Source organism: Vicugna pacos, unplaced genomic scaffold (assembly GCF_048564905.1).
Source record: "Vicugna pacos unplaced genomic scaffold, VicPac4 scaffold_18, whole genome shotgun sequence".
Taxonomy (NCBI): domain Eukaryota; kingdom Metazoa; phylum Chordata; class Mammalia; order Artiodactyla; family Camelidae; genus Vicugna; species Vicugna pacos.
The window spans coordinates 8879225-8903679 of NW_027328739.1; the positions used below are offsets into that span (position 1 = coordinate 8879225).

General features: G+C 48.3%; 1 long non-coding RNA gene and 1 pseudogene across 1 annotated transcript; one reads left to right on the plus strand and one right to left on the minus strand.

Moving 5' to 3' along the window:
• Positions 1–1145: 1145 nt before the first annotated feature.
• On the plus strand, positions 1146–23806 carry LOC140692881 (F-box/WD repeat-containing protein 10-like; annotated as a pseudogene).
• LOC140692898 (uncharacterized) lies at positions 21021–21999 on the minus strand. Its single transcript, XR_012068501.1, has 3 exons — positions 21638–21999; positions 21397–21484; positions 21021–21097 (listed from the first exon to the last, which is right to left on the minus strand). It is a non-coding gene; the product is annotated as an uncharacterized lncRNA (long non-coding RNA).
• Positions 23807–24455: the final 649 nt, after the last annotated feature.

Here is a 24455-nt window from a genome sequence, read left to right on the forward strand (position 1 = left end):
GTCATCCCCATTTTACAGACAGGAACACTGGAGCATAAAGGATTAAGTTGTGAATGAAAAAAAAATATTGCAGCCATATCAGTAAACAAAGGATGCTGTGCCCATCAAGTCATCAGCTGCTACCACCGCCCCCAACAGTGAGCGGGGGAACTCGGTGCAGACAAGCAGGCAGCCCGGCCTCTGCTGCCACCCCTAGCCTTGCCCACTGAGGGCACTCAGGATGTGGAAGAACAGGACACAGGCCCTAAGTATCTAGGTGCTGGGCAAAGGAATGATTTCAGCGAGCCCAGACCTTTGCACCTTCCCATACATAGAAAATCACTGAATTCCTTCACTTGAGATGTCTGGTTTTCTTTAATCAACAGTAATCCCTTAATGTTCTGATTAGCTGGTCTTGGTTGCAAAAACTCCTGTATATCCTGGCTTCTCTCGTGCCTCTTTGAAACACATAGAGCGATCGGAGAGGTTGCCTCCCGGGCTCGAGTCCTCAGGCCTGAATCCCCAGAAATACCGCCAAATAAAACAGAATTCTCAACATTCAGGTTGTGCATTTTATTTCAGTGACAAAGTAATGTGCCTGTATTCACAGAGCTAGTAAGTAGCTGGGCTGGGCTCTGAGCCCAGGAGTCCAACTGCAGACCCCACACTCCCCACTGCTCAGCTGTGCCGTCTCCCAGACACCTGGGTGGGCGTGTGATTGAAGCTGGAAGTTCCCAGACATGTTCTCAGGCCCACTTAAATTTTTTCTACCAAGAATTTTCCCTGCAGGGGTTTCTGGTTAGCATTCAAAAGCAGTCAAGTAACTTAAATATATACAAAACATTTGTGTTTCCGCTCTGATGATGAGTTAAGAAGATGGTTAGAAACATACTCAGGATCACTGGGACAGCCACCGTATAACCCAAATCTCCAGACCGAAGAAGGTACCATCTAATTGTGTATTCACAAATGTTTAAAAGTCATTAACAGCAGCACAGTGGAAGCTCAACACCAGGCTCCACCACATTTTTTTCCCATTCAAAGGGATCTGGACTAACTCTATTTCTATTGTTCTAGAAATGAGATGACCAGCTCTTTCAGAATATACAGCAACTGCCTCCACCTAAGCAGCACCAGGCTTAGGAGTTTTACGGTAAAGCCATGTTTCCAAGGAGGTCAGTACAGAAAGCCAGAGTCTACCGGCAGTTTCTGGGAGAGAGAAGCTTTCCATCCATCGCAGAGGTTAACTTTTCCTTTGGGAGATGTTTATAATAGCAAAGGCTCAACTGGGATATTTATCAGCCTCTCCTGTTCCTCTCGGGTTTGGTGGTGTTGACAACGGGCAGGGATAAAATGAGCCGGTCATCTCAGGACCATGGAAAACCTGGAATCGAGGCTCAGGAATGCCCCCTATTTTCGGTGTGAGAAGGGGAAAGACTCTGTCCCCGTGTGCCAGAAGTGTGAGGCGTGCGTCCTGGCCTGGAAGGTCTTCTCCACCAAAGAGTGGTTCCGACGGGTGGGCGAGGTGTCCCGGAGGAGGTTTCTGGTCAGCGTCCTGGCGCAGCTGGATAGCTTGTATTTGTTGCACTATTTCCAAAACATCCTTCAGACCACGCAGGGGAAGGATTTCATCTACCACAGGTCCCGGGTCAACGTCAGCAAGAAGGAGGGGAGAGTTGTCAAGTCCTCCTTGAACCAGATGCTGGACAAGACGGTGGAACAGGAGATGAGGGAGATCTTGCGCTGGTTTGGGAACAGCTCCCACCGGACGAAGGCCAGTTACACGCTCTTGCTGCTGCAGATGTGCGACCCCAAGTTACTGCTGCTGCCGCCAACGTCATCGGAGCCCTGTTGCTGAGAGAGCAGACACCGCCTCAGGTAAGCACGGCCACAGGTGGAGAGGGGAGCCCCTGGAGACCAGAAGGCCGGACCTCAGAAGCCTGTAAAGGGGCAGGAGGGGCAGACAGGCCTAGGCAGATGGGGGTTTTCCAGGTTGCGGAACAGACTTCTTTGTCCTGACACCTGATCCTGTTTGCCAAAGGCGAACCTGCTGAGTATGTCTTCCTTCTGGAAAATTATGAAATGACAAATGCAGGAGGAACTTTCAGCTGGCCTCTAGGATGGACGTCTGCATCCCTTACACCCAGAAATGGCTGCTTTGTGCGTTTGCTACTTATGCTGGTGTGGGTCCTGCCTCAGCTGGTTTGAGATTGAAGCTGGTGAGGGACTGAAGTGGGTTTGTGGGGATGCAAAGGGGACACTGCTGAATTGTTTTGTCCTTCCATTTGCACCGTACAGAGACCAGGCAAAGAGGTCAAAACCCGGGGCTTTTCTTCATTCGTTCCACTGTATTCCTTGCTTGTGCATGAAATCCAGCCTTGAAGTGGAGTTTATCCGAGGCTGGAGGTGCAGAGGGTCCGCGTGTGGACATTAGGAACCCCCGCCCGACCGCCGGGGCAGCTGTTCTCAGTGGTGCATGTGTCAGAGTCGTTGCAAGGGCTTGTAACACACAGGTGCCCGGGGCCCTCCCCAGCAGGTGTGATGTGGGCCGAGAGCCTGCGTTTCTCACCAGTTCCCAGCAGACACGGATGCTGGTCTGAGGACCTCACTCAGGTAGGACAATGGCCTAGGGTGTCGGTGAGAAGGTCTTGGAAATGTTGCGCCAGCTGGACCAGGGCAGCAAAAGCAATCATAAAGGAGCCAAGGGCCTGGGGACTGCAGGGGGTCCGGGAGGGGAGTCCAGCACGGGAGGCAGAGGCGTGGCAGGGTGAGAGGGGCTGGTTGGGACGTCAGACAGAGTTTGAGCTCTTGAGGGCGGGGGATTCCTAATGTCCATGAGACCTGATCTGCGGACTAATAGCAATCCAAGGGAGTTTAAAGTTACCTGACTTTGGGGGCAGCTAGATCCTGATCTATGCACCTGATGTCTTTGGTGTGTCTTTGGAGGTAAAGGAATGATCGTCTGGAATGCAGAAATGGTGGGAAAACCAGAGAATCTTCTTAGTTAGATTAGAGATTGACCGGGTCCGACTCCTTCACGTTATAGGTAAATAAGCCAAAGTTCAGGGACCCTGAGGGACTTGGCCATGGTCACCCTGTCAGGGGCTTGGAAACCAGGCCTCCTTTCCTGAGCATCTCCTGCGAGCGATGCTACCCTCCCGACAGGGCGTCTGCCGCGCACCTGCCGTGGGCTGTGGTTCTCCCCACCCAGGAATCAGCTCCTGGTGTTAAAGGTTGTGTAAGTCCAGTTACAGACTGGGGTAACCTTCCCCTTTCCCTGGGAGAGCTTGTCTCTTAAAAAGTTCACTTTTCTAATTTGGTTCAAGGGTGTTTATTCATATTGTTGCAAAACATTAAGCAAGAGCTTCAGGAAAGCAGCCCCTCGTCCAGCGCCTTCCTTCCACCCGCAGGGCTGGCTCCTTCTCTCCCCCCCGCCCCCCCGCCCCGTGTATGGAGCTCTGATCAGTCTTGCACGCATGTGGGCTGGCAGAGACTAATAGGCTTTCTGCGATTCTTGTGCATTTTGTGTCACTGGCCTGGTCCATTCTGTGTAGACTTGAAAGAACCCAGTAGAAGTAAAACCACCTCTCTCCACCACTTTCTCTCCACACACCTCCTTAAAGAGCCCCTCGTCCTGCTCTTTTGTTTTTCAGGGTTCGATCATGATGTCAGCAAAGTGTTTTTCTTCCCTGAGAAAGGCTGTAGCCCCACCCCGCCATGTGAGGCCTCACAAGTCTGCGGGGCGGGCAGAACCAGGAACACAGACTTCCCCTTGTCCACCAAAACCTCAGGAAAAGCAGGCTTGCAGGAGATCATGCCGGGGGGAGCAGCCACTGCAGGTAAGCCAGCTTGCCGCAAGGACGCTGCTGGAGGTGACACGGGGGTCCCAGTGGAGTTGGGGGTGGCAGTGCAGTAGCCTCTGGGGAGGACAGATTTGGGCAACGAACATTCACTTGGGGTTACAGTGGGCTTGTTTAACCGCACACATGGTCGGGGAGAAGCAACGATTAAAATCAGTTGGTGTGACCCTAAATCTCTGTCTGCCCCGGGCCATGCTCCCTCACCCAGCCCCTGACCTCTGGCACCCAGGAGGGGGAACACCTCCAGAATCCAACCCACCAGCATCTGTTTTTGCAGCACTGGATTCAGTCCTGAGGTGGAAATGGAAGCAGTGGGGGATGGGCCCTGACCTCAAGGCCATCCTCGGTTGGTGTTTGAAGTAAGATGTATACGTGAAATGATTACAAAAAACACAAGGCACCGATTTTAAAACGCTTTTTATATGGAGAATTTCAGATGCTCACCATCACCCATGTAACCCTCATCCTCAGCCTCAGTGATTATCAACATCTTATATCTTATTTCAGCCATCCCTCTCTTAAAAAAATTTTTTTTATTGACGTGTAGTTGATTCAGTGTTAGTTTCAGGTGTACAGCAGTGTGATTCAGTTACACATTTACATTGACATATATATTTTCTTTTCAGATTCTGTTCCATTATAGGTTATTATAAGAAATTGAATATAGTTCCCTGTGCTGGACAGTAGAACCTTGTTGTTTATATATTTTATATGAAGTAATGTGTGTCTGTTAAGCCCCAAACCCTAATTTATCCCTCCCCACCCTCCCCTCTTTGGTAACCAGTTTGTCCTCTATGTCCATGAGTCTGTTTTTGGTTTGTGAATAGAATTTTTATCTTTTTTTTTAAGATTCCACATATAAGCGACATCACGTGATACTTGTCTTTCTCTGTATGACTTACTTCACTCAATGTGATAACCTCTAGGTGCATCCATGCTGCTGCAAATCATCCCCCTCTTTTCAAATTAAGCCTTTTTCTGGTTGGGATCGTTTAAAGGGAGCTGCAGACACAGCCGTTTCACCAGCAGGGCAGTCGGCACGGCAGAGACGGCCTTGAGCTGGGAAGGCTGAAGACGGCTCGTGCGTTTGGTTCGGGAAGTTCTGTTTCCATTTTGGCAGAAGAAACGAGCAAACTCCAGTGGCCTGAGGGTTGACCCTGATGAGCTCTATTTTGGGGAGAGCTTCTGGCGAGGACTCGCTCTTGCCCTGGAGTCTCACGAAGCCACCCCAACGGTGCCCCTTTCTCCGGCTTCCCTCTAGAAGGGCAGTGGAAGAGTTCGCTCCAGTGCACTTCCAAGATGAACAGACTGTTTTCTGGAAAAGCAAGGGTGTCCAAAGCAGGGTCGGCCCCTGACGGCCTGCCGGTGGACCTCCATGCTGTCCGGGAGCTATCGTCCGGGGTCAGCCGGTACCAGGACTTCATCCGTCACCTGCCTGTCCACCTCTCCAAGCGTATCCTAAGTATGCGGGGCCTTTTGGGGGATTTCTCAAGAGACCTCCCATCCCCAGTGGGGGGAGGTTCCCAGGTCCCCGTCCTGTTTTCCAGGCATGCTGGATAAGAACAGCTTGAACAGGTGTGCGTCTGTGAGCCAGCACTGGGCGGTGCTGGTGCAGCAGGTCAAGGCGGACCTGTCAACGCACAACTTCATCCAGCACCAGATCGCCTTCCTACAGGTACTTCCTGTCTGGGAGGCGACAGCCTTGGACCAGCCTCACTGCCTCGCCGAGGCCGGCCTGGCTGTGAGCCTTTCCACCTGCTGTGGACGCTGAGCTGGCCTCCTGCTCCACGTTGGTGCTTCCTCACTGTCTTTTTGTTCCATTTGCCCTCCCACTGTCAGTGCACCTGGCAGGGACCACACGTGCAGAAACCTTGCGGGAAGAGAGACACAGAGCCTTTCTGAGACCTCACAAAGCAGGGACTTTCCGCAGGGAGCCACATCGTGGCTCATGCAGTAAGAGAGCCTCGTGTGGTACACGGACGTTCACAAGGCCACGAAGTCTACTTTTAGGTTAAAATGCAATTTTCCCCAGATATTAACCATCTCTGGCAATTGTACTTCTGTTTCTTGCCTGAAGCCTGAGCCTAAATCATGGGTTCTCGGTAGCCTGGAGTTTTCCCAGCAGAGAGAGCTGACAGGAGACAGAGGAGGCAGGCCAGGCTCGGGAAGCTGGGAACCGCCCACCACCTCTCACACGCCCCCCCAGACCTTTGGTGTCGTTGTCCTCCTGAGGCCTGTCTGCACGCACCACTGGCCTAACTGGCCGGGCCCAGGCCTTCCTTGGCCAGACCTTACCCGTCTTTCAGATCCTGCCAAGCACCGGTGTTTCCTCTCTCAGAGTGTAAGAACTAAGAGTAGCCGTGTTCTGTTATTCCCCGCCCAGGGGTCCTACACCAGGGGAATAGACCCTCATTATGCCAACAAAGTCTCCATCCCGGTTCCTAAAGTGGTGGACAATGGGAAGCACCTGAGAGTGAAAAATCAGAAATGGAAACTGAGAATGAAGGTGGGTTCCAGTGGCATCTGGGGCAGGCGATTGTGAGTGTCCATTCTTATTGGGCACTGAAGGCTGAAGTCCGGCCCTGGCCCTCACTTAACCATGCAGGGTGTGGGAGGACATGGCTATAGCATGTGGGTGTGTTTTTGGCTTCCTGCTAGCATGGCTGCTAGTTCCTGTATTTTGAGGTTTAAAAGTGTGGCTGGGAAGAAAATTGGAAGTCTGGTTGAGTCAGCTGTGCCAGAATTTAGCACTCCTGGGGGCCACAGCTACTCAGGAAGTGAGTGATGGAAGGAGGGAGGGAGGGAGGAGGAAGGAAGGGAGGAAAGATGGAAGGAATATTGGAAAAGAATGAGGAGCATGCTGTTTAGACTTGACAAAATCGGCTTCCCCTCTCTGAGGCTCAGACAGCTTGTCTATAAAATGATGAGAACACTTTGGGGGCATGTGATGTGCTTTGTGAGGCTGCTTTGTGAGGCTGCTGCAGGGGGAAGTGAAGGCTGCAGGTGTGCAGAAACTTAGCCATACAAGTGCCTGGGGTGTGTAGGCGTAATTTCACGTGTGACTTGAGTCTCTCCGGACCGTCACGAATACACGATGTGACTGTGAAGCTGCGGTGAAACGGCCAGTCAGGGGGCACCTGCAGCTTTATTGTGCATGCATCCTGATTTCCTGGTTGTGAGCTCATCTTTGGAAAAGTTGTGCTGTTGCTGACATCACAAGTTCCTGAAACCGGAGGTGGAAGAATTAGGACCCCTGACTCAAAATTTTCTCCTTTGTGGGTTCCTTGTGCTTGCCGGCCCCTCCCCATCACCATGCAGCAGCGTCCACAGCCTTAAGAAGAGGAGTCGCGGGCCCCTGGCCCCTTGCCAGGGGAGGCTCTCGGGGATGTGTGTCTGGGCCCTAGGTCAAGCTGCCGCTGTACTTTGACTGCAGATTTTCCCTTGTTAGAGTGACTACAACCTGTGGACCACATACCAGAGCCAGGAAACTCAGCAGGTCCAGATGGAGGAGAGGAATGTCTTCTGCGGGACTTACAATATCCGCATTCTCTCTGACACGTAGTTACGGGGGCCAGAATCCAGGTCTCCAGGGACCCTTGAATTACCACACTGGCTTAGGGTCTCCACGACCCTCGCTCACCTGGAGAGACAGTGGTCCCTCCACCCCACAAGCTCCAGCTCCAGAACAGCACGAGACCCCATTTGGGGAATAGGTGCTTGATTGTTGCACCTTTCCTGGCAGCAGCTGGAGGATGCTCTCCCCTTATAAACTTGGGGTGGACTGACCAACGACCTTTTGCACACACACGAAATATTTTAAAACTGTATTTATTGCTTTATTCTAATTTTAGAAGTAATATATATTTATTGGGAAAAAATCCACTAAAAGCCAGAAAATGTCTAGAGAAAAGGAAAGTTGTCCCACGGCCTTGCCACACAGAGATAACTACCGTTGACATTGCTGTTGATCCTAGAATTTCTTCTTTGCGTGTATGGACACATATTTTAAGGAGATGCAGGGCTGTGCTGCGCCCCCGACTTCAGCAGAGCACTGGAATGTCTGTCCATGGCAAATATGAAAATGGCATTTATGATAACTGTGGGGTGTGACTTCATTTAAATAGTCCAGAAGAAGCCCCATTAATAATCAACTTTCTGCTCTGCTTTAGACCTAGGAGTCACTTTTTATTCATAAAGTTTTGGGAAGGCCATATCTATTTTATTTTTGGCCGTGAACCTCACTAACAAGTTGCATTTTGACCACCAGGAAGGGGAAGACAGAGCAGGCAGGGGGAAGGCAAAGTTGAGTTTTTACGGAGAGCATGGTGATACGTGCTCTTCAGAAGAGAGGATGACAGCTCGAACTCTAGAAATGACAAATGGAATGAGGACAAAAACGTCAGGATTTGCTCCTCATATTCAGGGTGACTATAAATCCCTGTTTACTGGAACAATCCCACTTCACTCTGTGGTCCTTGAATTAATAATAGTGTCTCCTTTCACAATGAAAAAAATCTCACTTTGGACAATAAATTATTCAGTCATCCTGCTCATATTCCATCTATTTGCTGATGCTCTTATGATTGGAAAATTAATTCAACTCACCCTGTTTCACAGACTATCAGCTCATTGAGGGGCAAGGTCCATCCATACCCTATTCATCTTTGAATTTCCCATTAGCACCTGTTAGCCCAGGACTTTGCTCCTAAAATATGCCGAGTAGATGTCAGTTAAAGGGGGGAAAAGATGGAAACAGTGGGATGTGCAGTGGGTCTAGGGCTTCCCAATTGTGTTCATCTGAGGTTTTCCATGAAAAAAGGTTTCCACGGTCTAACAAGTTGGGAAATGCTACGACTCTTTTATCCCCCTTGGGGACTTGTCATACATTAGCAGAATTAAGAAAAAAACAGTCTGGCCTTTTGTCCTTAGGTTTTAAATCTACCTGAAGTAGGCTTTTGTTATGGTGTGAGGTGGGGGCTCCACCAGGGCCTGCTGACACGAGGTCTAGCCTTCTTCTGCCTCCGGTGTTGGAAGGCCCCGGGTTTTCCGTCCTCCCACTGCTGCAGGTGACAGGCACTGGGCTGAGGGAGTTCCAGGAAGGACACCAACCCTTCCTTCATTACTCATCCTTCCACCCCGGCAACTCAGGTGGGACCGAAGCAGAATCATCCACTACTCTGGGGGAGACTTGCTAGCTGTGTCCTCCAAACGGAAGATCCAGCTTCTGGACGTCATACAAGTGAAGGAGGTCCCCATCACACTCCGAGGCCATGCCAGGAGCGTCCACGCCCTCTTCCTGTGTGAGGAGGACAACTTTCTTCTGAGCGGGAGTTATGACCTGAGCATCAGGTGAGCAGTCCCCAGCACCCCCAGGCCTGAAGGCGGCTCATGGAAGAAGCATGCATGCTCTTACCTTTTCATATTTATGCAAAAGTTATCCTAAATGGTACTGACTTCTAGAACAACCCACCTTTTTTTTTGGCAAGATAAAAACCAAGAATTTGTATATTGTTTAAACTTTGAATGAGATAAATTTATAACAATTTTCTAGCTGAAGACTGAATCAGAAAGTGTCTTCTGTTTAGCATTCTTAGATGAAGGCATAACTGATATTTCTTTTGATAGATTCCTTCAAGGGAAAGCAGTTTTTTTGTGAGTAGAAATATAGTATAGAAGCAAAGTAGTGTTTAAAAATGTATATATACATATATTTTAAAACAATATAATAAACACCCATGTGCTCATTACTCAGGCCAAGAAACAGATCATCCCCAGTCCCCAAACCCCACTGTGTGCCTTTCTTTTACTGCTTCTTTTTCCCTCCCAGCCCGAGGTAAGGGCATCCTAAATTCATGCTAATTATTCCCTTGTGTTTCTTTATAGATTTGCTGCTTATTTATATATCTCCAAACACATTAACTACTTTTGTCCATTTTTTGTACATAACAAAAGTGGAATTGTATTTTAAAACTTCATCTCTACTTGATTCTTGCACTGAACTATGATTTTGAGATTCATCCGTATGATGTAGGTAGCAATAATTAATTTTCACAGAGATACAGTATTTGATTGGATGAATACATCATAACTCATTAATTCTTCTGTTGATGGAGGTGTGCATTGTTCATAGTTCTTTATTCTTTCAAAGATGTTCTTGGATGGGCTCCTGGGACCCACGTGCATCAGTTTTCTATTGTTTATTGAGGTAAAATTGACATATAACATATTCGTTTTAGGTGGACAATATAGTGATTTCATATATGCATATATTGCATAATGATTACCACAGCTTACTTTAGTTTTGTCCATCACTACATATAGTTTTACAATTTTTTTCTTGTGACGAGAACTTTCAAGATCTACTCTCTTAGCAACTTTCAAATATATGACACAGTATTGTTAACTATAGTTCATGAGTGTTTTTTTTAAATTGTAGTTGACTTACAATGTTATGTTAGTTTCAGGTGTACAACATAATGATTAGTATTTTTACAGTTTCTACTCCATTTAAAGTCGTTATGGGGGGAAGGTATTGCTCAGTGGCAAAGGGCACGCCTAATATGCACAAGGTCCTGAGTTCAATTCCCAGTACCTCCATTAAGAATAAATAAATAAATTAAAAAGCTAATTACTCCCCCGCAATATAAAGTTGTTACAAAACATTGGCTATGTTCCCTGTGCTACACATCAACACATGAATGAATAGAGAGATGTGGTATGTGTGTGTGTGTGTGTGTGTATAGATATATAATATTACTCAGCTATAAAAAGAATGGAATTTTACTATTTAAGATCCATTTGGAGAAGGGAGAGTTTTTCCATAAATGGTATGTAGATAACTGGATATCCAAATACAGAGAGGAAAAAGAAAAATAAATGGGGCCCCTACCTCATTTGATAACAAAATCAGTTTCAGGTAGATTTAAGGCCTAAAGATGAATGGCAAAACTATTTTTTTTTAATTTTAAAGAACACATTCCTGAGTAATTTCTTTATGACTTTAAGGTAAGAAAGGGTTTACTAAACATGTCAAATCAACAAGGTCTACTACATTTAGGTTAAAGATTTCTGTTCATCAAAAGATACCATAGATGAGTCTTAAATGGAAGAATACATTTGCAGCACAAAGATAAAGAATTAGTTATCTAGGAAACTCGAAAACTCGTATGAATTAATAAGAAAAGGATAAATAAGTCAACAGATACATAGACCAAACAAAAAACAAGAAAATGAAAACTGAACAGGAATTTCATAGGAGAGGAAGCGCAAATGGTTCCAGAACATGTTGTGGTGACACTTCTTACCCCGAGTAATGCCCCTTGTCTGGCGGCACCGCAGTTTGTTTATTCTTACATCTGCTGAAGGACATCTTAGTTGCTTCTAAGTTTTAGCAGTAAAGCTACTATAAACATCCGTTTGCAGGGTTTTCTTCTAGTTTTGTGGGAAATCACCAACTGTCCTCCCACGTGGCTGTAGTACCATTTTGCTTTCCCACCTCCATTAAAAAAAAACACTAACAATAAATAAACAAAGAGGAGACTTCTTCCCGCGGGGGCGGGCCTGTGCACCTGAGGGTGTTCAGCAGCATCCTCGGACCCTACGTGCTCCATGCCAGTGGCACCTCCCCCCCGACTTGTGCCCACCAGAAATGTTGCCAGACATTGTCAGAGGTCCCCCGGGCGTGGAAATCACCCCGGCTGACAGTCACTGCATTCGTGTATTTACTCCTGCACAAAAACTCTGTGAGGTGACTGCTATTATTATCATTTCCATTTTATCAGTGAGGAAATGAAGCGTACCTGAAAATGAAGCAACTTGCCCAAAGTCACACCTACTAGGTGCTGCAACCGGGAATCAGATCCAGGCCTTGGACTCATGAAACTGCCGCCTTCCAGCCACCTGCTGATCTAAAGGAGCCCTAGACAGGATGGTCCTCAGAGAGTCTCAAAAGCTTTTTTTTTTTTGCTTGATTCCTGCAGGTACTGGGATCTGAAAAGTGGGGCTTGCATATGAATCTTCAGTGGCCACCAGGGCACCATCACGTGCATGGATGTGTATAAGACCAGGCTTGTGTCTGGAGCAAAAGATTGCCAGGTCAAAGGTGAGAAAGAAATGGCTCACAGCTTCTAAGAAGCTCCCCCAAGTCCGTGGGTTGCCAGAGGACTTGCTTTGCCCATTTCTAGTTCTTTCCTCTTTGTTTGTTTGTTTTTTGGTGGGGAGGTAATTGGGTTTATTTTTAAACTTTTTAATGGAGGGACTGGACTGGGGATTGAGCCCAGGACCTTGTTCATGTTAAGCACACGCTCTACCGCTTGAGCTATACCCTCCTCTTGCTTTGCTCATGTCTATAGGCCGTCCTTCATCCTGCCACCTACCCATCCATGTATCCAGTGATCCACTCACTTATTGGCTATTTGCTGAACACTAGATGCCGTGGTAGGTGGTAAGGGAGGAAAATGAACATGATATGGCTCTTTTGACATGGCCTTTAATCTCCTCCAGAGGCTCCTGGTCTCTTAATGGAGACAGATAAGTGAATATATAAGGGGGGACAGTAACATGTGATAGTACAATAGTAACATGTAAGAAATCCCAGCCCCACCCCCAGAGCCTCCATGAGGAAACATAGCCCTGATGACACCTTGCCTTTAGCCTTGTGAGGTCGTGCTGAACTTCTGTGAGCTAATGCATCTGCTGTTTTCAGCCCCTAAGTGGGTGGCAATCTGTTACAGCAGCAAATAGAACGCTAACACGTTGAGTGTGGGATTCCCAGGCAGAGGCAAGTGCATCAACGTGGAGGTTATCCATTATAATAAGACGTGGAAGCCCAGGTGTGGATGAGATTTCCTCTGCAACGTAGGAGGGAAGAGCGAAGAGAAGGGAAGCCAGGGCCCCGGAAGCCACTGCATGTTAGGAGCAGGTGGAAGGAGGTGGTGGGAAAGGGACTGTGGGTGGCGTCACAGGTGCCAACGCTCAGACCCACCTGGGAGCCTCACTCCTGACCCCTTCTCCCTCCTCAACTGACCGACAGTCTCCTTGCCGTGACTGCCTTGAGGAGTGCGACAGGAAGGATGCAGGATGAGGGTCTGAAGATGGAAGGGCGGACAGGGCCTCCGACCCAGCTGAGTGAGTCTTGGATGGGGGGCACCAGCAGGGCCGAAACTGGGATGGGGGAGTCAGGCCCTCACTTCTGGTGCAGAATTTAAGGGGACACCAAAACACTCAGTAACCAAGACACATATTTTAATGCAGTATTTGAAAAGTCAAAATCAACATGCAAAATACATGATGAAAAAATAACCCGAGGACCTCTCACTTCACCCTAATCCTGGCCCAGATCCCAGCCTGCCTGTTTTCCCTGGGCTCCCCCTACCTGCCAGGGTTCCTGAAACAGAACAAAAACAGAGACAGTGAATTCTTTAAAACAGGGCGCCTTCCCAGTGGATCTTTTAATTCATCTTCAATTTTCCCATTTCTAGTTTGATAAAAGGGGCAGCATGTATGTAAAAACTTAGTGCAGAAAAGCGTGCTAACGTAGTTAGGGTTCATGGTTAAGAGCATGGCTTCCAGACCCAGTTTCCCTGCGTTTGAATCTGGCTCGATCTGCTTACCGCCTGTGTGGTCTAGAGCGGGTTCCTCAACCTCTCTGTGCCTCGGTTTCCTCACCTGTCCGGTGAGGACTAATAACAGCACTGGCTCGTGGAGGAGGTTTGCTGCACGTCAGGCGCTTGCAATGGCGCCCAGTCCACCGTCAGCGCGGGGTGAGGATCGGCTGTGGTTGCTCAGTATTCAGTCCGAGCTTACACATTCCGTTGCCTACAGAAGCAGAAGGGACTCTGGGGGCTGACAGAGCCGACTTCAGTGTCCTCACCCCTGAATTCGGTGCCCACTCTCAGTGTCTTCCTTCAAGCTCGGTTCTCCCACCCCCCGTCGACCCACACATCCGCCCAGCGCTCGCAGTCCGGGAGGAAGTACTCCAGCCCCGTCTACGGAGAAGCAGCAGTGAACCTGCCCCCGTGATGACAATCTCTCGGTAGTAAAATTCCAGAGTCAGAATCAGAAATACTTAAATGTGTAAGAGCAGAGACAGCTTTCTTCTCTTTGGGGGCCAGAAGGTGGGGGTCAGGAGAGTAGCATCTGGAGGGATGATGACACCACAGATATGCTACGATTGTCCTGAAGTTTGAGTGTTTTCCAGGCTTGAGGAGGAGGCCCAGTGGAGATGAGCTGTTCAGCTCTCAGACCCTGAGGCTAAGTTTCAGGGTCAGAGCCAAGGTCTGTGCCCGGCTGGCTCTCCCAGGGAGTGTGACTGGGGGCCCTGTGTTGCAGGAACGCAGACTAGGGGTGAGCCTGTGGCCTGTGCTGGGCCAGGTGAAGCCTTCTGGGATCTGACCTCCAGGGCTAGGCTGGTCTGAGCTTCTGTGATGGGGTGTGGACCCCCACCATCACCCTCTCCATGCACCTTTCCCCCCCACCTTCCTCTCTCTCCCCCCCGCCCTTCCAGAGTGGGATATCGAGACAGGGAGGTGCCTGAAGACCTTTAAACACAAAGACCCCATCCTGGCCACCAGGATCAATGACACATACATTGTGAGCAGCTGTGAGAGAGGCGTGGTCAAGGTGTGGCACACCATCACCGCCCAGCTGGTCAAGGTGAGAGGGCGGGCGGGGCATGGGGTGGGGGCACCAGGAGTGAGGGACGGGAGGACACTGATCAACTTCCTTCAGGTAGCGCCCCAGACCACCCTAGAGCAGCTGAGTACAGTCGCCAAAAGGGTGGTCCGGGGAAGGGGAAGTCTCCCTGCCCCCCAGGTAGGGGCCATTCTGAGACTGGACAAAGCCACAACTGTCCTCCTCCTTACTCTCTCATGAGAACATTGACTGCCTCAAAATTATTAAATGTTCACACCCCAAAACTGTTCTTGCGGGATTTGAAACCCCCTGGCCCTAGCCAGTGGTGGTGAGACATCGCTTGTGCCAGGAACTCAGTGTCACAGCGAGCTGGTCTGACTGGTGGCTTTTTCCCACTGGTGATGTTGTCGCTGCAGTCTGACCGGCAGCTGCAGGCACCGGGATGCCACAGGGGCCTCTGGGTCCTGCTGAGGAATGAGGGATGGAATCCTGTCCCCTTTCCTGTCTGGCAGCAGAGGAAGGGAAACTTTAACACTCTCTGGCACTCCGGGAAGACGGGGCCTGCCCCGCCACAGACCTGCCGGGAGCAGCTCTCTCCCTGATCACATTCCTGCTCAACTGGGGGAGAAATCTCTGCATGCAGGAGGCACGGGCCCTACTGGCCTTCTTAGAGCAAAATTCAGGTCAGCTCAGGTATACACCGAGTGGGTGGTCGTCACGGATCGGTGGAGTGTGGCTCTGGGACTTATATGAAGACGCCCCCAGTCTGCGCTGAAGGTGGGCTGAAAACAGGGGCATGCTTTCTTGCAGACTCTCAACGGCCATGAGGGAGCCGTGAAGTGTCTGTTCTTTGACCAGTGACATCTCCTCTCGGGCAGCGCTGACGGCCTTGTCATGGCCTGGAGCATGGTGGGGAAGTACGAGCAATGCCTCATGGCCTTCAAGCATCCCAAGTAGGTGCCAAGGAAGCCCTGGCTGAAGTCCTGAGCCCTCCTTTTCCCTCAGAGCCTAGACGGTGCCCTCTGGCCAATCGGTCCCTGTGCTGGCCTTCTGTCCCTCGGCTCTGACCCACTCCTGCTTTCCTCCTCTTATACCTGTTACCCAGCTTGGCCACCCCCTCTCCTGCCCTCACTTGTTTCTTTTAAGAAATCATAATACTCGGTGTGGATTTTGAGAAGTTACTGAAGTTTTATGCTTATGGAACACGTGATAAATGTGTATGTATTAGATATCAAATGTATGAATATTGGTAGTACTGTCCCAAATGATGCCAGTTCCAGTCAACTTAAAATTCTTGGAACTGGTCTTTAGCCCAGGAGGTTTGTGTTCACAAAAGCTTAAACTTGTCCAAGTGCCAGAAGTTTAAAAGCCACTTACGGGCTTAGAGAAGGAGCTCCCTTAAAACCCGTGAGCTAGATTCCATTCCAGGACAGCAAATGGATTCCATTTCACTCTTCCAGTCCTGGTTTAGGGGTGGTGGCTACGTGGAGACAATTGAGAAGTAGGCTGAGGTCACAGCTAAACTTATTTAGCAAAGGCACTGTGGTCCGTTAGTGGTTGTGCAATGGTCATGGGTTTGCAGCTGCTCAAAGCCACTGCTGTTCAGTGTGAGCAATGCTTCTTCCCCTGAGTGCAGGCTAAGGAATCCCAGGGAACTAACCGCGGTCCTAATTGATTGAAGGAGTAAATAGGTCTTCCAGAAGGATCTCTCAGGGGATAGTTATTTGGTGCAACATGACCCCAGATTCCCTTGCAGCCTCCCAGGAACCTCTTGAACAGGCAGGCTGGCCCTGTGGGTGGGGGAAGGGAACATGCGTGCACGTGTGTATGCTGTCTGGGGTGCATGACTGCCTTGCTGACAGGTGGCTGTCAGGAAGGGCCAGTGTTCAGTGATTTATCCACTCTCCAGGTGAGTATTGGTAAGCCTCTTAGCATGTCACCTGGATTCTCAAACCTTGACCTCAAGGAGGACTCCCCTGAATATTGTGACTGTACATTTCCCAGACCTTCCAGGCATGATTCGGTAGGACTTAGTAAAGCTCCTGAAAAATAAATCCATCCCGGCAAACTCAGCAGTCTGTTCTCCATTTCGTCAATCCGTGATCCTCCCTCTCCACCTCAGCTACGAGACCGTTTTAGACCATTTCCACTTCCATCGAATGACAGCCCCAACACACCATTCACATTGGTTCTTGATACCTTGTGCAGTTACAGCAAATCTGGAGGACACGGTCCATGATCTCAGCGGCAGGGCCTCCTCTCCCACCATCTGAAGTAGTGCTGTGTATGTGTAAACGCTCAATGAATATTTCTAATTGATGGACAATGAGGACTAACTTGACAGATTGCCTTTCTGGAGAGGTCTAATGAGTGGACTAAAACCCCTTTTTTGGCTATGAAACAGGTGAAAAAACAGATATATTTGCTCTTGGTCCTTCATGAAAGAAGGACCAGAGAAAGTGGGCTCTTTCCTGTCCTCTTGGGCCAACATTTTTTTCTTCATCCAAAATTAAGCTTCTGCATACAGTTTGGGAGAGAATGGATAAGAGGAATGAAATTAGAGGGTGCAAAGCAGGGCTGACAAAAATGATGCTGCTTAGAAAAGCTTCTGGACTCTGTAGTGACTTTTTTTAAACCTTTATTCCTTAATGTCTTTCCACGGCTAGTATTGTAATAATGTGTATGCATTCATAATTGTTGTATCTCCTTGATAAATTCATCCTTTTACATTATTTAATGTTCTTTTTTGTCTCTATTAACAATTCTGTAAAAGTCTATTTTGTGTGATGTTAATATAGCGATCCAGTCTCTTTTGGTATCAAGTATCTTTTTCCATTCTTTTACCTTCAACATATTTGTGTCTTTGAATCTAAAGGGAGCCTCCCATAGACAGCATATAGTTGGATCGTGTTCTTGATCCTTTCTTCCATGTCTGCCTTTTAATTGAAGAGTTTAATCCCTTTACATTAAGTGTAAAATGGACTTACTCTACCATTTTGCTTTTTGTTTTCTATAGTCTTATGTATTTGTTTTGTTTTGTTTTGTTTCTCAAGTCTTCTGTTAAAATAGATGATTTAAAGTCTTTGTCTAGAATTTCCAACCATTGGGCTTCATTGGTGGCCGGCACTGTGACCAAACTGTAGGCAAAAGAACTGCAGAATAGGGAGAGAGAGTATGGCTGTGTGTTGAGGGTTGATGGTTCCCACCCAGAATTAAAAAATGATGACACACATCGTTTCCATCGTTTCATGACCCCTGCCTCCCCACCATACACAAAACTCCCCAATGACAGACAAACGCAAGCAGTTTACCAGAAGGTGGGTACTGCCCGTTGCTCTGTTCCCTTCCAGGGAGGTGCTCCACGTGGCCCTTCTCTTCCTCCGGGTCATCAGTGCCTGTGCAGACGGCAAGATCCGCATTTACAATTTCCTAAATGGGAACTGCCTGAAGGTGATGAAGGCCAATGGCAGAGGTGATCCTGTGCTGTCCTTCTTTATTCAGGGCAACAGGTGGGTGGTCGGTGTGGAGGTCAGAGCCCTGAGCCACTCTGTTTGGATGAGTTTTTCCCTCCTCTGGGACTCTGGCCCCAGATTTGTCAGCAGCAGGAGAGGCGGGCAGTGCTCCCCTCCAGCTTTGGCTGCAGTGGAGTAATAGTCTGACTCTATGAGTTGGGGACTCATTCATGGGACTTCGCACAAAACTCAGCAATCGGGGATCATGTTACTCTTCCTTTGCTCGGGTGTCTGATCAAATCACGTGATGGGTGCAGTTCGGTGTTGCTACGGGGACTGTGGTTCTGCAGACCTGCAACCCCTGCTGCTCCCTGGCTGCGTGTTCAGCCTGAGAGCTGCACCGGCTGTCTCCTGGTCTCACTTCCATTGCAGAGACTTACAGGACGGTGGGGGGTGGCACTGGCAGGTGGCCAATGTCCGGGGGGCAGAACTGAGTTTACAGAAACCAGAACCGTGACTACACGACTTGTACATAGTACTCTGTGTGTTATATGCTTCACTTCACATATGATATTACGTGAAAATACCCAACTATACTGATCTTTTACATTCTCCCACAGGCTCGCTTGAGGCATCACCTAATCACTTCCAACCCACATTGCCTTCCTTTTAATGAAACTTTATTTGTACTTTTTACCATCTTAAAGGACGAGGTGCTAGTAACAAGGCTCAGTAAATTAATTCTTTTCAGATACGAACTAATTTGAAAAAAGCCATTTAAAAAAGGTCCCCTCTGACCTTTTCTCATTTGTGACATCCAAAGAGAGACTTCAGCTTGAGTGAAAATAGGTCTGGAAGAGATTTCTAATTGGAATGATTCCCTGAATTCCATTCCAGCCTTTCCAAAAACAAGTCACTTTTACAGAGTTTACGCTGCCAGAGAGTCTTAACATTGCAGCCTTTTGGAGCAGAAAGGAACCCGCACGTAGCATTTCCATGTCTTGCTTATGGTTGAAAGCGGTGCTTTATGGGTGCCAGGAGCCCCAGGACCCAGTGGGTGGGTGGGAAGCGATGTTGGGGGCCCCGGGTTAGGAACTCTTTTTCCCTACAGCGGCCTGACAGTGGGGATTAGGGAAGATGGAAATCCTCCTGCTTTACAAAGTGCAGGCATTCTGTCTGAATGCAGAGCACACACAGAGACCTTGGAGTGACGGAGTGAAGGAGCGTGCCGGCAGGCAGTGAGGGCTTGAGGCCTCCCCATTACAGACTTCTCCACATTCCTCAGGGCAGAGACGCAGCGTGTGGCTGCTGTGCTTAAAAAAAAAGGAGTGAATTTCAAGACATCTGTGTGCAGAGTAGCTAAGCCTTCTGCCTCGGGCACCCCAGGTACTTGGCGCCCACTCCAGGAACAGAAATTCATTTAAAAATATTTTAACCCAAGAAGCGAAGTAATCAGAATGTATGTGCCTTGCTCACATTTAATTTTTAAGGAAAACAGCTACAGAGCTAACGACCCCCTGCTGCACAGCCGGCTGCCTCTCTCCTCTCTAGACCCTCCAGCGACCTGCACCACCCTGTCTGTGGCACTGATCCCTCGGCCTCAGGACTGGGCACGACGGTAGTCCAAGTGCTATCTGGAAGCTGGGAAGTGGTGGCCTCCCAATCTTGTTGCTTTGGTTCCAGGATGGTGATCAACACGGAGAGCAATGTTCTCATGTTCCAGTTCGAGAACATAAAGTGGCAGTACCCCCTGGAACAGGCCAAGCAGAAGACCAGGGACAAAGAGGAAGACAGGGAAGAAAACGGCCTCACAGAAGTTCTCTCCAAGTCCAGCACTCAGATCTACAGCCCCAGGGACTCTCTATCCAGCAAACAAGTAGCCCAGGAGTCCCTGTTAAGCAAACCTCACAAGTCCTGCATCTCTCTGAAGGCATCCAGGTCACCTACAGGTAAGAGAACAAAATCCCGGGCAGCCTGAGTGGTGCCCAGTGGAGCAGGTGAGGACGTGCCAGGACCAGTTTCTCTGCGGGATATCTTGGCTAATGGATTCTTGCTGATATAAATCCCAACCTTTAGGGAAGGTGAGAGCCATTCTCTCCCATCTAACAATTTGTTAGCCGGCTCCAGGGAATCTGATTTTCCAAGGACCAAGTTTTCCAACTTATTAGAGTCTTCCTACGGTAGACAAGACTAGCGCACAATACTTGCCATCAAAACAAAAGCCAAACAATCAACATCCTCCCCCCATGCCCCGAATCCAAATATACAGTGCATAATCATTTGCTTAGGACAGAGACAAGATATGCTATACTGCAGAAAAGTGTTCTCTGCAGAATGTATTCTCTCTAGACCTCCGATCGATAGCGTGCATACCTGGAAAATACTGGATCAACAGATTGCCTCCAAGACTGTCACACCGGAAGTGGTTAGGACAGAGGTTGGAGAGTTTTAAATAATGCTTAGAGCTTGATAATCAGTAGGAAAGGTGAGTGGTGGTGGCAGGGGGTGGGGGAGGTCAGGAGGTGATCTAGACACATCTTAGGCTCCAGGTGACTACCGACTTTCATGGGATGACACGGTAACAAAGAGATCGTTCGAGTGAAAATCATTTGAATGATCAGCTACACCCCGTTTATTCATACCTAATTGGATTATGCAATTACGACAGCTTCCCCCCACCCCGATCGTCATTCAGCACCGTTAACGGAAGCAGCTCTGAGTCAAGGAAAGCCAAAGCCACCCCGAAGAGACGGCAGGAAGAGAATGAGTCCCAGGGACGCAAACGGCAGGGGTGGCCAGCGGGAGCAAGAGACTTCGGAAGCAAAACCCCTCCCCGGAGGTAAGAACGGTGAGGCTCCATTCATAACCAGTGCGGTGAGATCCAGCCTCTCTCTCTGTCTCTGCTCAGCCTGGTTTTTCAGCAGGTCCACCAGTAAGTCTGCTTATCTTTGATTCAGCGTGAATAAAATGCCCAGCTTCTCCCAAGAGTGACTGGTTTCCCTTAACTGTCCCATTACTACCTTCAGGCCATGCAGAGTGAGAGTCTTTCTGAGACGAGCTTCGAGCTGCTGGCTCTCCGGGCGCCTCCTCACTTCTGGGACCCTTGTGTCATCAGCCTGAGCCAGGAGTGCAGCAGCTGGAGAGAAGAGGCAGCCAGGCTGACTTCAGAGGGCGCTGCAGGGGATTCATGAGGGAGGAGCTAGGTTGGGGGCAGTGCTATGCAAATGAGATGGGGAGGTGACGGAGAGAGGTGGGGAAGGGGCTTTTAAGAAGAGTCACTGGACACCATGAATGGGATGTCCCTTTGTTGGTTCTGAGCGGCATTGGCAAAGATTTAAAATGCCTTTCAAATATTTTTGGCTGATAAGTAGTGTTTCTTTGAATCAAACTCACCGCAGAGACTAGTTTTGAAGCAACGGTAAGACAATTGAGTTTTATGAGGTCTATACTAAAGCCAGCATCCTTGTACATACCTGTGTCCGTACCTGTACAGGTGTAAACCTTGCAGGGTAAAGTCCTAGGAGTGGCTTCGCTGGGCCAGAGGATAATTGCATTTACAATCTGGAAAGATGTTGCCATGTTGTCCTTAAAAACCGCCTTGTCAACTCACTCTCCCACCACCAATGCTTGCACACTCCCACTGCCCCGAAGCCAACATGGGGTGATATCCATCAATTTGCACTTGCTCACATGACATGTAAAAACGGTACTTGCCTTTCTTTAAGGTTGATCACTAACAAGCTAAATGTCCATCCGTGGGCAATAACTAAGTAGATGATGACGAATCTGTACCATGGAGTATCACATGACAGCGAAAAATGGATGAGGAAGTGCATACGTTGGAAAGAGATCCACAATATATCACTATACGAAAAAAAGACAAGTTAATGAACAATGAGCACATCACAATTCCTTTTAATAGAAGGAGAAGAACTGCGTTTTGTCCACAGAATCATTTATTCTGGAATTCAAAGGAGAACGGGGACTATGTTAACATCTTAATTCCATTTAGTTTTATATGTTTTAATAAACTTATTTAATTAACAAAGTAAAGACCAGAACAACATTTGAAGTTTCATCCCATCTTAGTATACCCATACACAGATATCTGGGGATAAAATCTATTTGGTCAAGGAGAATTATACACTGTTATAACAGTATAAAAGCAACACACCATTGTGTTTTCTTTTCTGGTTACAGATTGGTGTCTAGGGTGCAGACTGTACTCGCTAGGACAGACAAGACAAGATGACTTCTGCTTTTCATGACTCAGTCTTTCCTTTTGTAATACGGGGATCATGTTTCCAGTGTGTCTGTGGGGTACTGCAAGGATTGAAAGGCCCGAGTGAGAGGCATAGATTTGCTCACCTTTGAAGACATCCTTGCTAACCAAAGGGTCTGGCACCTTGGGGGTCCTGACCCTAAGGTAGTATGCCAGAGTGAATCTCTTGTCCTGGTCAGTGGCTTTTGGAGCAGCAGCTATTGTTCAAAACATTTTGGGAAGACCTGTTCAGGAACTGTCTTTTGGGCATGTGATCCTTTCCATTTTCCAGGGGTGACACATTATCTGAAGGCAGTTTTGATTTTGAGAAACATCCAAAGATCATTTGGAGTCCACTTTGATTAAGAAGGTGGAGATCAAGATTTACAATATGACTTTTATTTAGAAATCTGTTACTAAAAATTTATAAGGCCTATGAAAGAGGGGTGAAGATCATTCCCTCAGGGAAGTTTTAAGAATGGGTGGATTACATATGTTCCTTCCAAAATGTGCATACCTAGAGGTTAATACACACCAGTACACAAATACTAGTGTATTTGTTTAAAACTTATGTTAAATCTGTTACAATTTCTGGTCTCATGGAGAATTTTTGGTCACACGATGACAGTGTGTCCGCTGGGCAATAAAGACCTTAGTCTGAGGAGCAGTTAGAAGGAATTTAAATTTCATGCATAAGTACTTAAGTTTCTCATGAAACACTGTTTCTTTCCTTTTTTTTTTTTAGAAAAACCAGATGATGTGGAGAAAGTACCAAAAAAAGGACAAGTAAGAACTTCTGCAGATTTGATCAACCGCTCAAAGAAAAACTCCTGACACGTCCCTATGTCTCCTGACCAGTTCCTCCTGACAGTGAACGCCCTGAAGAAAGCCCATAATTCCGGGGAGTTTGCCTATCCCTGTAGGCCCCAAGCCCAGGTCACTGATGCCTGGGGACCTTCAATTTCATACCCTAGGAAGGTCCTGAGTTTTAAGGGAAAATCAGTCCAACGTGAAGTTGATCGGCTGAGATTCAGCAACCCTTCCATAGATGTGAAACAAACCAGCATTCCCCTCGAAATCCAGAAGCTTCAGCCCAACCTGAAGAATTCTCTGCACAGTCCCAGAGTGCAATCCACCCTACCCCAGCCCGTGCTCGTCCACCCTAGGCTCGCTGGCAGCGTACAGGGTGAAGACGGGGCGACCAGTTCAGTTGATGGGATGGTGCACAGCTTCAGCCCCTTAACTAGCTCGCAGGTCATCAAACCAAACCGCATGCTGGCCCCGCCGGTGGGCACGGTGGCCCAGGCTGTTGAGAAAGATGGGCCTCACTTCTGCAAGGCCCTGGACCCCTTCTGGGTGAACACCCAGTTCATGCTGTGGACTGTGAAGGAGCAGAAGGAGTATGGGGAGGCCATGGTGAAGGAGTATCAGGCCAGAAAGCCTGCTGGGTCAACCCAGAAAAGGCCAGCAAAGCTGCCTGGATCCGGAAGGTCGAAGGCCTGCCCATAGACAATTTCATGAAGCAAGGAAAAACCACAGCCCCTGAACTTGGACAAAACATATTTATCTGAACCAGCCTTGGGAGGTTACAATATCTTACAATAAATAGAAAACCAAGTGGATTATTGGTGTTTGGCCCCCTTTTTGGGTTTATTTGTCATTTCTCTCTCCCTCTCTTTTTTCTTTTTTGACTGTTCCCTAGCAATTAATGTGGGGACTCAATTATTTTCCTACAAGCCAAAGAACTGATATTTTCAAAGGAAGAAAACAGAGGGAGGCTGGGTGAGATCAGCATCTGTATTCCCACTGAAAACCACCCAGCGAAACACAGGGAGGCCACTTTCACTGGTGGGGATGGGGAAGGGGTTTTTGGAAATTAAATACCACTCATCATTACCAGTTTAGTGTTATCATTTCTTCCAGAAAATGAACTGGATTATATTCAGAAAAATGGGCTGAATTTCCCTGGTATTTTTGTATGGAAGCCTGATGAAGGTCAGTGAGTTCAATTAAGAATCTGAGAGAAGCCCTCAAATTGCATCTTTCCTCTCCAGGGCTAACGCCTATGGAAGAGAATTAAGTACCTTCGCCCTCTCTACATTCATATCGAGTGTGTCGAGGTTGCTACTTAAACCTGCAGAGGCTGGTGTCAGGTACCAGGCAGGTAGTTTAGAGAATGCAACCCAGCACAGGGGCTGTGGCCCACTGGAGAGCTCAAGCCCGTCCAAAGAGGGCAGCTCCTACTCAGCAGCTCAGAATGGCCACAGGATG